General features: G+C 29.9%; 1 protein-coding gene across 3 annotated transcripts in view; it reads right to left on the reverse strand.

Moving 5' to 3' along the window:
• LOC130450184 (amyloid beta A4 precursor protein-binding family B member 1-interacting protein-like) overlaps nucleotides 1–12,559 on the reverse strand; it is a 111,352-nt gene that overhangs the window by 52,966 nt on the left and 45,827 nt on the right. The gene's annotated exons all lie outside the window — the stretch shown is intronic.

The raw sequence follows: 12,559 nt of genomic DNA on the forward strand, positions 1-12,559 counted from the left end.
TTAGATCGAAATCGGGCTTATATTCGAACAACCCTCGTATACTAACCAACTCTCATTCATTTTTCCGAATGTACTTTAGTTGCGCGGTATATAAAATCGTGTTGGAACGGCAGTTATACGAAAATAAAAAATTTAAAATTGCCATCGAACCTCCCTTGCGTCAACCCAATTGTTTTTTAATGTAAATAAATAAAAAAAAAATGGTTTAATGATGACGAAATTACGGATGACGTGGTAAACAGAATATGACACATGTTTAACACATGTTCTGCTCGCAATGGAGATTTCAATTTTTTTTTTTTTATTCAAATCGTGTTAAAAAAATCAAATCGATTCAACAGAAATATATTACGAATTATATTAATCATAAATTAGGTTTATACGAGGCGTATACGATTGTTTCAACAATAAATACGGGGCGTATACGATTATTAGAATAAATAACGGTTTATACGGGGCGCATACGATTATTACAACGATTAACAACAGTTTATACGGGGCGTATACGATTATTACAACTATAAACAACAGTTTATACGGGGCGTATACGATTATTAGAATAAATAACGGTTTATACGGGACGTATACGATTATTAGAATAAATAACGGTTTATACGGGGCGCATACGATTATTACAACGATTAACAACAGTTTATACGGGGCGTATACGATTATTACAACTATAAACAACAGTTTATACGGGGCGTATACGATTATTAGAATAAATAACGGTTTATACGGGGCGTATACGATTATTAGAATAAATAACGGTTTATACGGGGCGCATACGATTATTACAACGATTAACAACAGTTTATACGGGGCGTATACGATTATTACAACTATAAACAACAGTTTATACGGGGCGTATACGATTATTAGAATAAATAACGGTTTATACGGGACGTATACGATTATTAGAATAAATAACGGTTTATACGGGGCGTATACGATTATTAGAATAAATAACGGTTTATACGGGGCGCATACGATTATTACAACGATTAACAACAGTTTATACGGGGCGTATACGATTATTACAACTATAAACAACAGTTTATACGGGGCGTATACGATTATTAGAATAAATAACGGTTTATACGGGACGTATACGATTATTAGAATAAATAACGGTTTATACGGGGCGTACACGATTATTACAACGATAAACAACAGTTTATACGGGGCGTATACGATTATTAGAATAAATAACGGTTTATACGGGGCGTATACGATTATTAGAATAAATAACGGTTTATACGGGGCGTATACGATTATTAGAATAAATAACGGTTTATACGGGGCGTATACGATTATTAGAATAAATAACGGTTTATACGGGGCGTATACGATTATTAGAATAAATAACGATTTATACGGGGCGCATACGATTATTACAACCATTAACAACAGTTTATACGGGGCGTATACGATTATTAGAATAAATAACGGTTTATACGGGGCGCATACGATTATTACAACGATAAACAACAGTTTATACGGGGCGTATACGATTATTAGAATAAATAACGGTTTATACGGGGCGTATACGAAAAAATACCTGGAATAATTTTTTGTAGACAATTTTATACTCTACATTTTTTGTTATTGCAGTTTTTTTCGAAATACTCATAGTTTTCGAATTATTCGCGATTCAAAATATTTTTGAGTGTATAAACCCATTTTAAGGTGAAAATTTTGAAGTTTATACAAGGCGTATACGATTATTAGAATAAATAACGATTTATACAGGGCGTATACGATTATTACAACGATTAACAACAGTTTATACGGGGCGTATACGATTATTAGAATAAATAACGGTTTATACGGGGCGTATACGATTATTTCAACGATTAACAACAGTTTATACGGGGGCGTATACGATTATTACAACGATAAATAACAGTTTATACGGGGCGTCTATAACAATGTTTATAATACTACTGTTAAGTGATGTTTATACGAGGCGTATACGATCGTTACAAACAATAAATAACGGTTTATACAGGGCGTCTATATAAAAGATAATAATACTACTGTTAAATTAGATTTTGGGGTGGAAAAGTGCTTTCTACGAAGGAGTTTTTAAAAATATTGGAAATCTCGAATAACACAACGTATCTGGATGTTAAATCTTGACTTTGAATTGCTTTTTTTGATGAAACGACTAATTGTACGGAAAAAGGTCGAGAAATCATTTTTGCGGGAAATTTGATAAATTTTCTATGAGAAGAATGTTGGCCTCGAAATTTATTTGTGATCCGTGGGAATAAGGAGAAATCATTGGGTGTCATACCGCAGCGGATGACGGTTCAAAAGTGATTTTCTTTAAACTGATGTGTGAGAGCTCGCGTTGTCGCGGTGGAAAATGATTCTTAGTCTGCGATTGATTTTCATGATTTTTTTCGAACACTTCTGGCAAACAAATGATGATGAAAAAATGTGGCAGCTCCTAAGTGTTTGCTTCTCGTTCTATATCTAAACGTATTTATTTATAATTCAAACAAGAATGTCTGATATATATTTTTTTTCAAGGAAACGAGTTCATACGACGAACTGGGAAACTTTTATTAAACAACTGTGACGCTGCGTTTACCAATTAAACATCACTCGATTAGGGTCACTTAAAAGTTGTTGCCCGCATGTCTGTTGCATGGTGGGTTATTTGTCTAATTTCTGTTTCCAGCTCGACTGATTTCAATGAAAAAGTTACGATTTCAAATTTGTTATTTTAAACGCAATTGGGTCTGGAAATATGGTCCAATCTCGGTCCAATTTTTTGAACTTTTACAAAGAAAACGCACTTTTCGGACCGACGAAATCGTATTTACCCTTTTTCTGGGTGGATTCACCTTTTGCAATTCATTTCCGATTCATTTTGATTAAAATGCGTCAATAATTTCATTCATTTGACGACAATATAAATAACAAGTTAGAATGAGGAAGAAACAACAACAACAATGGCAACACTGATGTGAATATGTCAAATCTGACATTTGGCATCATTAAGTTTGACATTTTTAATGGTGAACGTACTCGTTCCTTCGTGTTTTGCTAGATTTCCGAGTTCAATTGTGGTCTTACTCGAAAACTAAGTGGATTCCAAAAAAACTGCCCGAACAAAAAATGTAGAGTACAAAATTTTCTACAAAAAACGTCTCCAGTCATTTTTTAGTTGGAGCTACTATTTCTGAGTGAATCTCCCTCAACGCTCGAGGTTTCAAACCCATTTCATGATGGAAGTTTTGAGGTTAGGAAAAAATTTAAACTATTTTTGTACAGAATGTTGTGCTACACATTTATTGTCTCGGCGGTTTGTGTTGAAATCCTCATAGTTTTCGAGTTATACACAATTCAAAATGTTTTTGAGTACATTAACCTATTTTTCGGTGAAAATTTTGAGGTTAGGTGAAAGACCAATCTGTAGAGAATTTTGTGCTGTACATTTTTTGTTCAAGCACTTTTTTTCGAATTCCTAGTAGTTTTAGAATTATTTTCGATTCAAAATATTTTTGAGTGTATAAACCCATTTTAAGGTAAAAATTTTGAGGTTATGAACAAATACCTGGGATACTTTTTTGTAGAGAATTTTGTACTCTACATTTTTTGTTATTGCAGTTTTTTTCGAAATATTTATAGTTTTCGAATTATTCACGATCCAATATATTTTTGAGTGTAAACCCATTTTAAGGTAAAAATTTTAAGGTTAGGAACAAATTCCTGGGATACTTTTTTGTAGAGAATTTTGCACTCTACATTTTTTGCACAAGAACTTTTTCTCGAATTCCTCGTAGTTTTCGAGTTATTCGCGATTCAAAATATTTTTGAGTGTATAAACCCATTTTAAGGTGAAAATTTTGAGGTTATGAACAAATACCTAGAATACTTTTTTGTAGAGAATTTTGTACTCTACATTTTTTGCACAAGAACTTTTTTTCGAATTCCTAGTAGTTTTAGAGTTATTCGCGATTCAAAATATTTTTGAGTGTATAAACCCATTTTAAGGTGAAAATTTTGAGGTTATGAACAAATACCTAGAATACTTTTTTGTAGAGAATTTTGTACTCTACATTTTTTGCACAAGAACTTTTTCTCGAATTCCTCGTAGTTTTCGAGTTATTCGCGATTCAAAATATTTTTGAGTGTATAAACCCATTTTGAGGTGAAAATTTTGAGGTTATGAACAAATACCTAGAATACTTTTTTGTAGAGAATTTTGTACTCTACATTTTTTGTTACTGCAGTTTTTTTCGAAATATTTATAGTTTTCGAATTATTCACGATCCAATATATTTTTGAGTGTAAACCCATTTTAAGGTAAAAATTTTAAGGTTAGGAACAAATTCCTGGGATACTTTTTTGTAGAGAATTTTGTACTCTACATTTTTTGTTATTGCAGTTTTTTTCGAAATATTTATAGTTTTCGAATTATTCACGATCCAATATATTTTTGAGTGTAAACCCATTTTAAGGTAAAAATTTTAAGGTTAGGAACAAATTCCTGGGATACTTTTTTGTAGAGAATTTTGCACTCTACATTTTTTGCACAAGAACTTTTTCTCGAATTCCTCGTAGTTTTCGAGTTATTCGCGATTCAAAATATTTTTGAGTGTATAAACCCATTTTAAGGTGAAAATTTTGAGGTTATGAACAAATACCTAGAATACTTTTTTGTAGAGAATTTTGTACTCTACATTTTTTGCACAAGAACTTTTTCTCGAATTCCTCGTAGTTTTCGAGTTATTCGCGATTCAAAATATTTTTGAGTGTATAAACCCATTTTGAGGTGAAAATTTTGAGGTTATGAACAAATACCTAGAATACTTTTTTGTAGAGAATTTTGTACTCTACATTTTTTGTTACTGCAGTTTTTTTCGAAATATTTATAGTTTTCGAATTATTCACGATCCAATATATTTTTGAGTGTAAACCCATTTTAAGGTAAAAATTTTAAGGTTAGGAACAAATTCCTGGGATACTTTTTTGTAGAGAATTTTGTACTCTACATTTTTTGCACAAGAACTTTTTTTCGAATTCCTAGTAGTTTTAGAGTTATTCGCGATTCAAAATATTTTTGAGTGTATAAACCCATTTTAAGGTGAAAATTTTGAGGTTATGAACAAATACCTAGAATACTTTTTTGTAGAGAATTTTGTACTCTACATTTTTTGCACAAGAACTTTTTCTCGAATTCCTCGTAGTTTTCGAGTTATTCGCGATTCAAAATATTTTTGAGTGTATAAACCCATTTTGAGGTGAAAATTTTGAGGTTATGAACAAATACCTAGAATACTTTTTTGTAGAGAATTTTGTACTCTACATTTTTTGTTACTGCAGTTTTTTTCGAAATATTTATAGTTTTCGAATTATTCACGATCCAATATATTTTTGAGTGTAAACCCATTTTAAGGTAAAAATTTTAAGGTTAGGAACAAATTCCTGGGATACTTTTTTGTAGAGAATTTTGCACTCTACATTTTTTGCACAAGAACTTTTTCTCGAATTCCTCGTAGTTTTCGAGTTATTCGCGATTCAAAATATTTTTGAGTGTATAAACCCATTTTAAGGTGAAAATTTTGAGGTTATGAACAAATACCTAGAATACTTTTTTGTAGAGAATTTTGTACTCTACATTTTTTGCACAAGAACTTTTTTTCGAATTCCTAGTAGTTTTAGAGTTATTCGCGATTCAAAATATTTTTGAGTGTATAAACCCATTTTGAGGTGAAAATTTTGAGGTTATGAACAAATACCTAGAATACTTTTTTGTAGAGAATTTTGTACTCTACATTTTTTGTTACTGCAGTTTTTTTCGAAATATTTATAGTTTTCGAATTATTCACGATCCAATATATTTTCGAGTGTAAACCCATTTTAAGATAAAAATTTTAAGGTTAGGAACAAATTCCTGGGATACTTTTTTGTAGAGAATTTTGTACTCTACATTTTTTGCACAACAACTTTTTTTCGAATTCCTAGTAGTTTTAGAGTTATTCGCGATTCAAAATATTTTTGAGTGTATAAACCCATTTTAAGGTGAAAATTTTGAGGTTAGGAACAAATTCCTGGGATACTTTTTTGTAGAGAATTTTGTACTCTACATTTTTTGTTATTGCAGTTTTTTTCGAAATATTTATAGTTTTCGAATTATTCACGATCCAATATATTTTTGAGTGTAAACCCATTTTAAGGTAAAAATTTTAAAGTTAGGAACAAATTCCTGGGATACTTTTTTGTAGAGAATTTTGCACTCTACATTTTTTGCACAAGAACTTTTTTTCGAATTTTTCGTAGTTTTCGAGTTATTTTCGATTCAAAATATTTTTGAGTGTATAAACCCATTTTAAGGTAAAAATTTTGAGGTTATGAACAAATACCTGGGATACTTTTTTGTAGAGAATTTTGTATTCTACATTTTTTATTACTGCACTTTCCTCATAGTTTTCGAGCTATTCGCGTTTCAAATTTTTTTTCAGTATCATGTTCCAAAATTTCGAAAATCCGTTTCCGTAATTTCGTTTCTAGACTTATTTAGTATCCCAAAACCTCTCAGAATCTAGAAAATCAAAACTGCTCAATTAAATATAAAGTTTTAGCCCAAAATAGCTTAATTTTCCTGTACTAATGAAGCCAAATCCAATTGTAAAAAACTGTCCCAAAACTTGAGTAACAACCCTCGTAAAAGCAAAATTTTGAAAAAACTTTTTTCGGATTCTTACAAAAAAAAATACTGATATCGTGCGTGGAATAACCCTTTTCGAAAATTATTCACTAATATATTAATAGTCGAAGTATTTAAATCGAAATTTCTATTTTGAAAATTTAAAAATCGATATCTCGTTTAGAATTTTGTAGGTCAAGCTCACGGACCATAAACCAGTCTGTGGTTCCGGCGCCAGAGTCGATTTAAATACGTCTTAACCATGTGTTTGCTTTTTCTTGTGTTATAAAAGTGAATAGCATTAACACGTTCAAGAATTTTCTACAATCTCGATACATTCCTTTGTAAATAATACGAGAGGCGATTGGAAGTTCGTTATAAGAAAATTTGCAAACTAATCAGCTTTAAAAAAAAAACATAAATATACTTTATATTGCTGTCTTCAAATAAACATCGGTCATCAATCGACATGCGGATTAAGTTTCACACACCAATTGCACAAATTAGTTGCTCAGATTGAATTTCTATTTAATTGGGACGTCCCGTATATTATTTTCGACTGATTCGACGTGATTTACCGTATGCTTAGTAAGTAATATTTGTGAAGATTCCAGAAAACTCGTAACTCTACTTTTTTTACGCAGTCAAATTTTTAGTATCGAGAAATATCAAAAATGGCGCTCAATTTCATATAGATATCAAAAAAGTTTTCTCGCACTAATTGTAGTACAAAACGTAACTGAAAATTATCCGGTCATTCGAAATTTAATTCTGTAAAATTCAATTCACGGGAATTATCGCCAAAATTTGAAGTTATATTAGACAGGGACGGCTTCTGTTTCATAAAATCTGATAATGACACAAATTGTTGCTGTTTTTTCAAAAAACTGACGGTTCATGTCATTCTAAATTGAATTAAAGTAATTAGAGTTCAGAAAAATCGATTACTACCCTAATTAAAATTAATAATAAACATTGCATTCGAGTAAACAATAAAATCGAAATATTTCAATAGGAAATGATTTTTTCATGACATTTATAGAGTTGTAGAAAAACTTTTTCATCACACCTCGTAGGTATACATCATACCTGTCACGAATTAATAAATAAATATCTTCCTTAAAAAATGATCTGGTTGATTAGATCTCTTTGATATAAAATCGTTTAAAGCGTTAGTTAAATTAGATAATATTTCGTATGAAGCTATTTTGGTAATAAGGTCTTTGCCTTGACAGAGCTAGAATGGAAAAACGTATATCGTTTAGTACGTGAGCAAAGATTGTAAATAGATTGTTACGAAAACATTTTTTATTCAAAATCGAACTGAAAATTGAATTTTTTGACGAAAATCATCAATAACTTTTCCGAAAACCCCGTTAAAGCAAGCTTGAAATAAATAAAAATGTCATTTTTCCAAACATAACCTCAAATAAATCAAATTTTGAACGAGATGTCTTTTCTGACAGCAATATTAACCTGAATTGGTTATTCTGAAATACATAACTTCATATACGACAACATTACTGCACCATACGTCAATTTCGACAGGAAAATTACGTAGAAAATAATATTTGAACGTAAATTTGACATTTTCTAACACATAACCTCAAATATCACAAAATTTTGACGCGATATGTCAATTCTGATAGTGAAATTACCTAGAAAATAATATTTGAACGTAAATTTGACATTTTCTAACACATAACCCCAATTATCACAAAATTTTGACGCGATATGTCAATTCTGACAGTGAAATTGCGTATAATATTTGAACGTAAATTTGACATTTTATAACACATAACCTCAAATATCACAAAATTTTGACGCGATATGTCAATTCTGATATTGAAATTACCTAGAAAATAATATTTGAACGTAAATAAGACATTTTCTAACACATAACCTCCAATATCACGAAATTTTGAGGCGATATATCAATTCTGATATTGAAATTACCTAGAAAATAATATTTGAACGTAAATTTGACATTTTCTAACACATAACCTCAAATATCACAAAATTTTGACGCGATATGTCAATTCTGATATTGAAATTACCTAGAAAATAATATTTGAACGTAAATAAGACATTTTCTAACACATAACCTCCAATATCACGAAATTTTGAGGCGATATATCAATTCTGATATTGAAATTACCTAGAAAATAATATTTGAACGTAAATAAGACATTTTCTAACACATAACCTCCAATATCACGAAATTTTGAGGCGATATATCAATTCTGATATTGAAATTACCTAGAAAATAATATTTGAACGTAAATTTGACATTTTCTAACACATAACCTCAAATATCACAAAATTTTGACGCGATATGTCAATTCTGATATTGAAATTACCTAGAAAATAATATTTGAACGTAAATAAGACATTTTCTAACACATAACCTCCAATATCACGAAATTTTGAGGCGATATATCAATTTTGACAGTGAAATTACGTAGACAATAATATTTGAACGTAAATTTGACATTTTCTAACACATAACCTCAAATATACACAAATTTCAACGCGATTGGTCAAACCTGAAAATGAAATTACCTAGAAAATAATATTCAAAAGTAAATTTGACATTTTGAAACACACAACCTCAAAAACTACAAAATCTTAACGCTCTACATCAATTTTGACAGTAGAATGAACTAAAAAATATATTTTAACGTAAATTTGAGGTTTTTACAAACATAACCTCAAATAACACAGAATTTCGTTGCGATTGGTCAAACCTGATAGTAAAATTACCTAGAAAATAATTTTTGAACGTAAATTTGACATTTTCTAACACATAACCTCAAATATCACAAAATTTTCACGCGATATGTTAATTCTGACAGGGAAATCACGTAGAAAAAAATATTTGAACGTAAATTTGACATTTTCTAACAAATAACCTCAAATATTACAAAATTTCAACGCAGTATGTCAATTCTGACAATCAAATTATCTAGAAAATAATATTTGAACGAAAATTACAGATTTTTACAAACATAACCTCAAATAACACGAAATTTCAACGCAATTTGTTAATCCTGAAAGTAAATTTAACTAGAAAATAATACTCGAAAGTAAATTTGACATTTTGAAACACACAACCTCAAAAACTACAAAATCTTAACGCCCTACATCAATTTTGACAGTAGAATGAACTAAAAAATATATTTTAACGTAAATTTGAGGTTTTTACAAACATAACCTCAAATACGACCAAATTTTAATCCGTTATGTCAATTCTTACAATAAAATAATCTAGAAAATAATATTTTAACGTAAATTTGAGGTTTTTACAAACATAACCTCAAATAACACAGAATTTCAACGCGATTCGTCAAACCTGAAAGTGAAATTACCTAGAAAATGATATATGAACGTGATTTTGACATTTTAGAACACATAACCTCAAATATCACAACATTTGAACGCCATATGTCAATTAAGACCTAACCAGACAATAATATTTGAAGGTCAATTCGACTTTTTGGAACAGATAACCTAAAATACCACAGAATTTTAATGCGATATGTCAAATCTGACAGTAAGATCATATATGTAATACTATACGGGCAGTTTCTATATGTGAAAGCCGTTCCGACTAAGAAAGACAGAACGACAACGATTTCTCTATCCTCCGAGGTTCCAGCTCGTTTCTGCGCATTCTCAAACATGCGCAATATAGATAAAGTGTCTCGAACGAGAGAGAAAATGAATATTGTCGGTACCGTAACGTAGGGACGTTTTTTCCCATACCAACTGTCCATATATATATATATGAGGAAAATAATATTTGAACGTAAATTTGACATTTTGGACACATAACCTCAAAATCTTAACTTAATATGTCGATTCTGACGGCAAAATTACTGGAAACTAAATATTTCAACGTAAATTTCAAATGTATAAACAGAAATTATCTGAAATGGAACTTGGAATTTTTGAAAAATAATTCGCCCTATTTGGAAGTAGAAATAACGACGAAAACCTGTTTTTCGTTCAAGATTATCTCAAAGCACATTAAAATAAATACTATTTATTCACTTAAAATGGAAACTGGGATTTTGATACAACAAAGAACAGGTTCTATTCAGTTCAATTACCCAAAATAAAAAACGCAATGAAGAGTTTACTTATATAAATCTCATTCATGTATAATTATGGCGCTTGTAATTGCATAGGAATGTGGAAAAAAGCGAGTTAATTGGCCACTATTTGGTGTTCATTGGTTAACAGGGTCGGATCGACCTTTGGGGAGGACATAGAAAAATAATCCCACAAATAAAAACGACAAAACACTTTCTGTATCCGTTATTTCAATGACAAAGACGAAATAACTTGGAAAAAAAGGGATAATAACTTCAAGAATTCATTAAATTTTAGATAGGAAAATTTGGGAACGAATCCAGCAGCCATAGGAATCAATTGAACGCAAAAAACCCAGGACCGAAATAAGGCAGATTTAGTCTTTAACTTTGTGACACTTTTAGAACTTTTAGACGTTTTACTCAATAGAAGGCATACCAAAAACTCATTATTTCATTGCCTGAATCAACTTCAGGCATTTTTTTATCGTTCACGTGTACGAGGGTTGTTTAGAACTTGCTTAAACACTTTATTCATAAAAAAACAGAAGAAAATTAGTAATCAATCTCCTGAATCACCCTTAAACAATTATTTATGGAAAGAAAGTTAGATCTTGTAGATTATACGTATGTACCCCCATGTACGAGGGTTGTTTCATAATAAAATACGTTATTAGGGTAATGGGGACAGTTTTTTTAATAAAAAAAAAATAGAAGGTATGCTTGAAACTTATTTCCTGAATCATCCAAAGATATTTATTTATCAGGTACGAAGAAATTAAGAAAAGAAACTGTTTATACTAATGTAAATATTGTAGTCCGGCCCTGTACTCGATCGTGTGTCACTATATAACTGACAACAACGTGCAAATGCGAAACACTGAAATTTCCTGTTGTTGGTTTATTTATAAATACACCAAAGTAATTTTTTTATTAGTATTAACACATAATTATTCTATGAAATAGATGATTTAGAAGAAAGTTTAAATTCGCACAGTTTGAATCATTTTGCCTTTTTCAATTTATTTTATACACATATACTAAATAGTAATTATATACACAGTGTCATTTTTATAATCTTTTAGCGTTCAAATCGTCGATTTCATCTATCATAACCTACAATTCTACTCCACCGCCATTTTGTAGTCTAATGAATGATTTTCAAGCAAATGGATGGAGATTTTCGTTGTTTCACAATTATGAGCATGATTTTTAGTACTTAGTATCACGAATAGACGTAGAAATGGTTAATAAAATGAATATTTTGCTTTATACGTAAGTTATAGTGACATTTTTACATTACTTTTTGCTTTAATTCCGAATTTTTATGACCAAAGGTGTCGAAGCTACCAAGTTTTCAATATATTGTAATTATTAGATGATTTCCATATTTATTTTATCATAAAATGAGTAACTACGAGATTACTGAATATTTTATTAATAAATATTTCGATTATACCACGTATATACAATGAAAAAGCTTCCAAACAATATTTTGTTTCTCCTATACCCTTATATTCATACAAACTCCACGAGTGACAAATTCTATTCAAAAAAGGGACAACTGGTATTCTAATTTTATCACCTACGCCATAGCAAAGATTACAACGTTGCCATTCACTCAATTTTTTTATATATGAAACGTAAAATTACTCAAAATAACGTAAAGTATTTTATACTAATTTAGTTATAATAAAATTCTAAATTTATCAAATATTCGATTTTTCTAATACATTTCTTCCTAACGATCTGGTTAAAATTAAAAAAAAAAAAAGTATCTGGATTATCTTAAAGTTAATTT

Source organism: Diorhabda sublineata, chromosome 1 (genome assembly GCF_026230105.1).
Source record: "Diorhabda sublineata isolate icDioSubl1.1 chromosome 1, icDioSubl1.1, whole genome shotgun sequence".
Lineage (NCBI taxonomy): Eukaryota > Metazoa > Arthropoda > Insecta > Coleoptera > Chrysomelidae > Diorhabda > Diorhabda sublineata.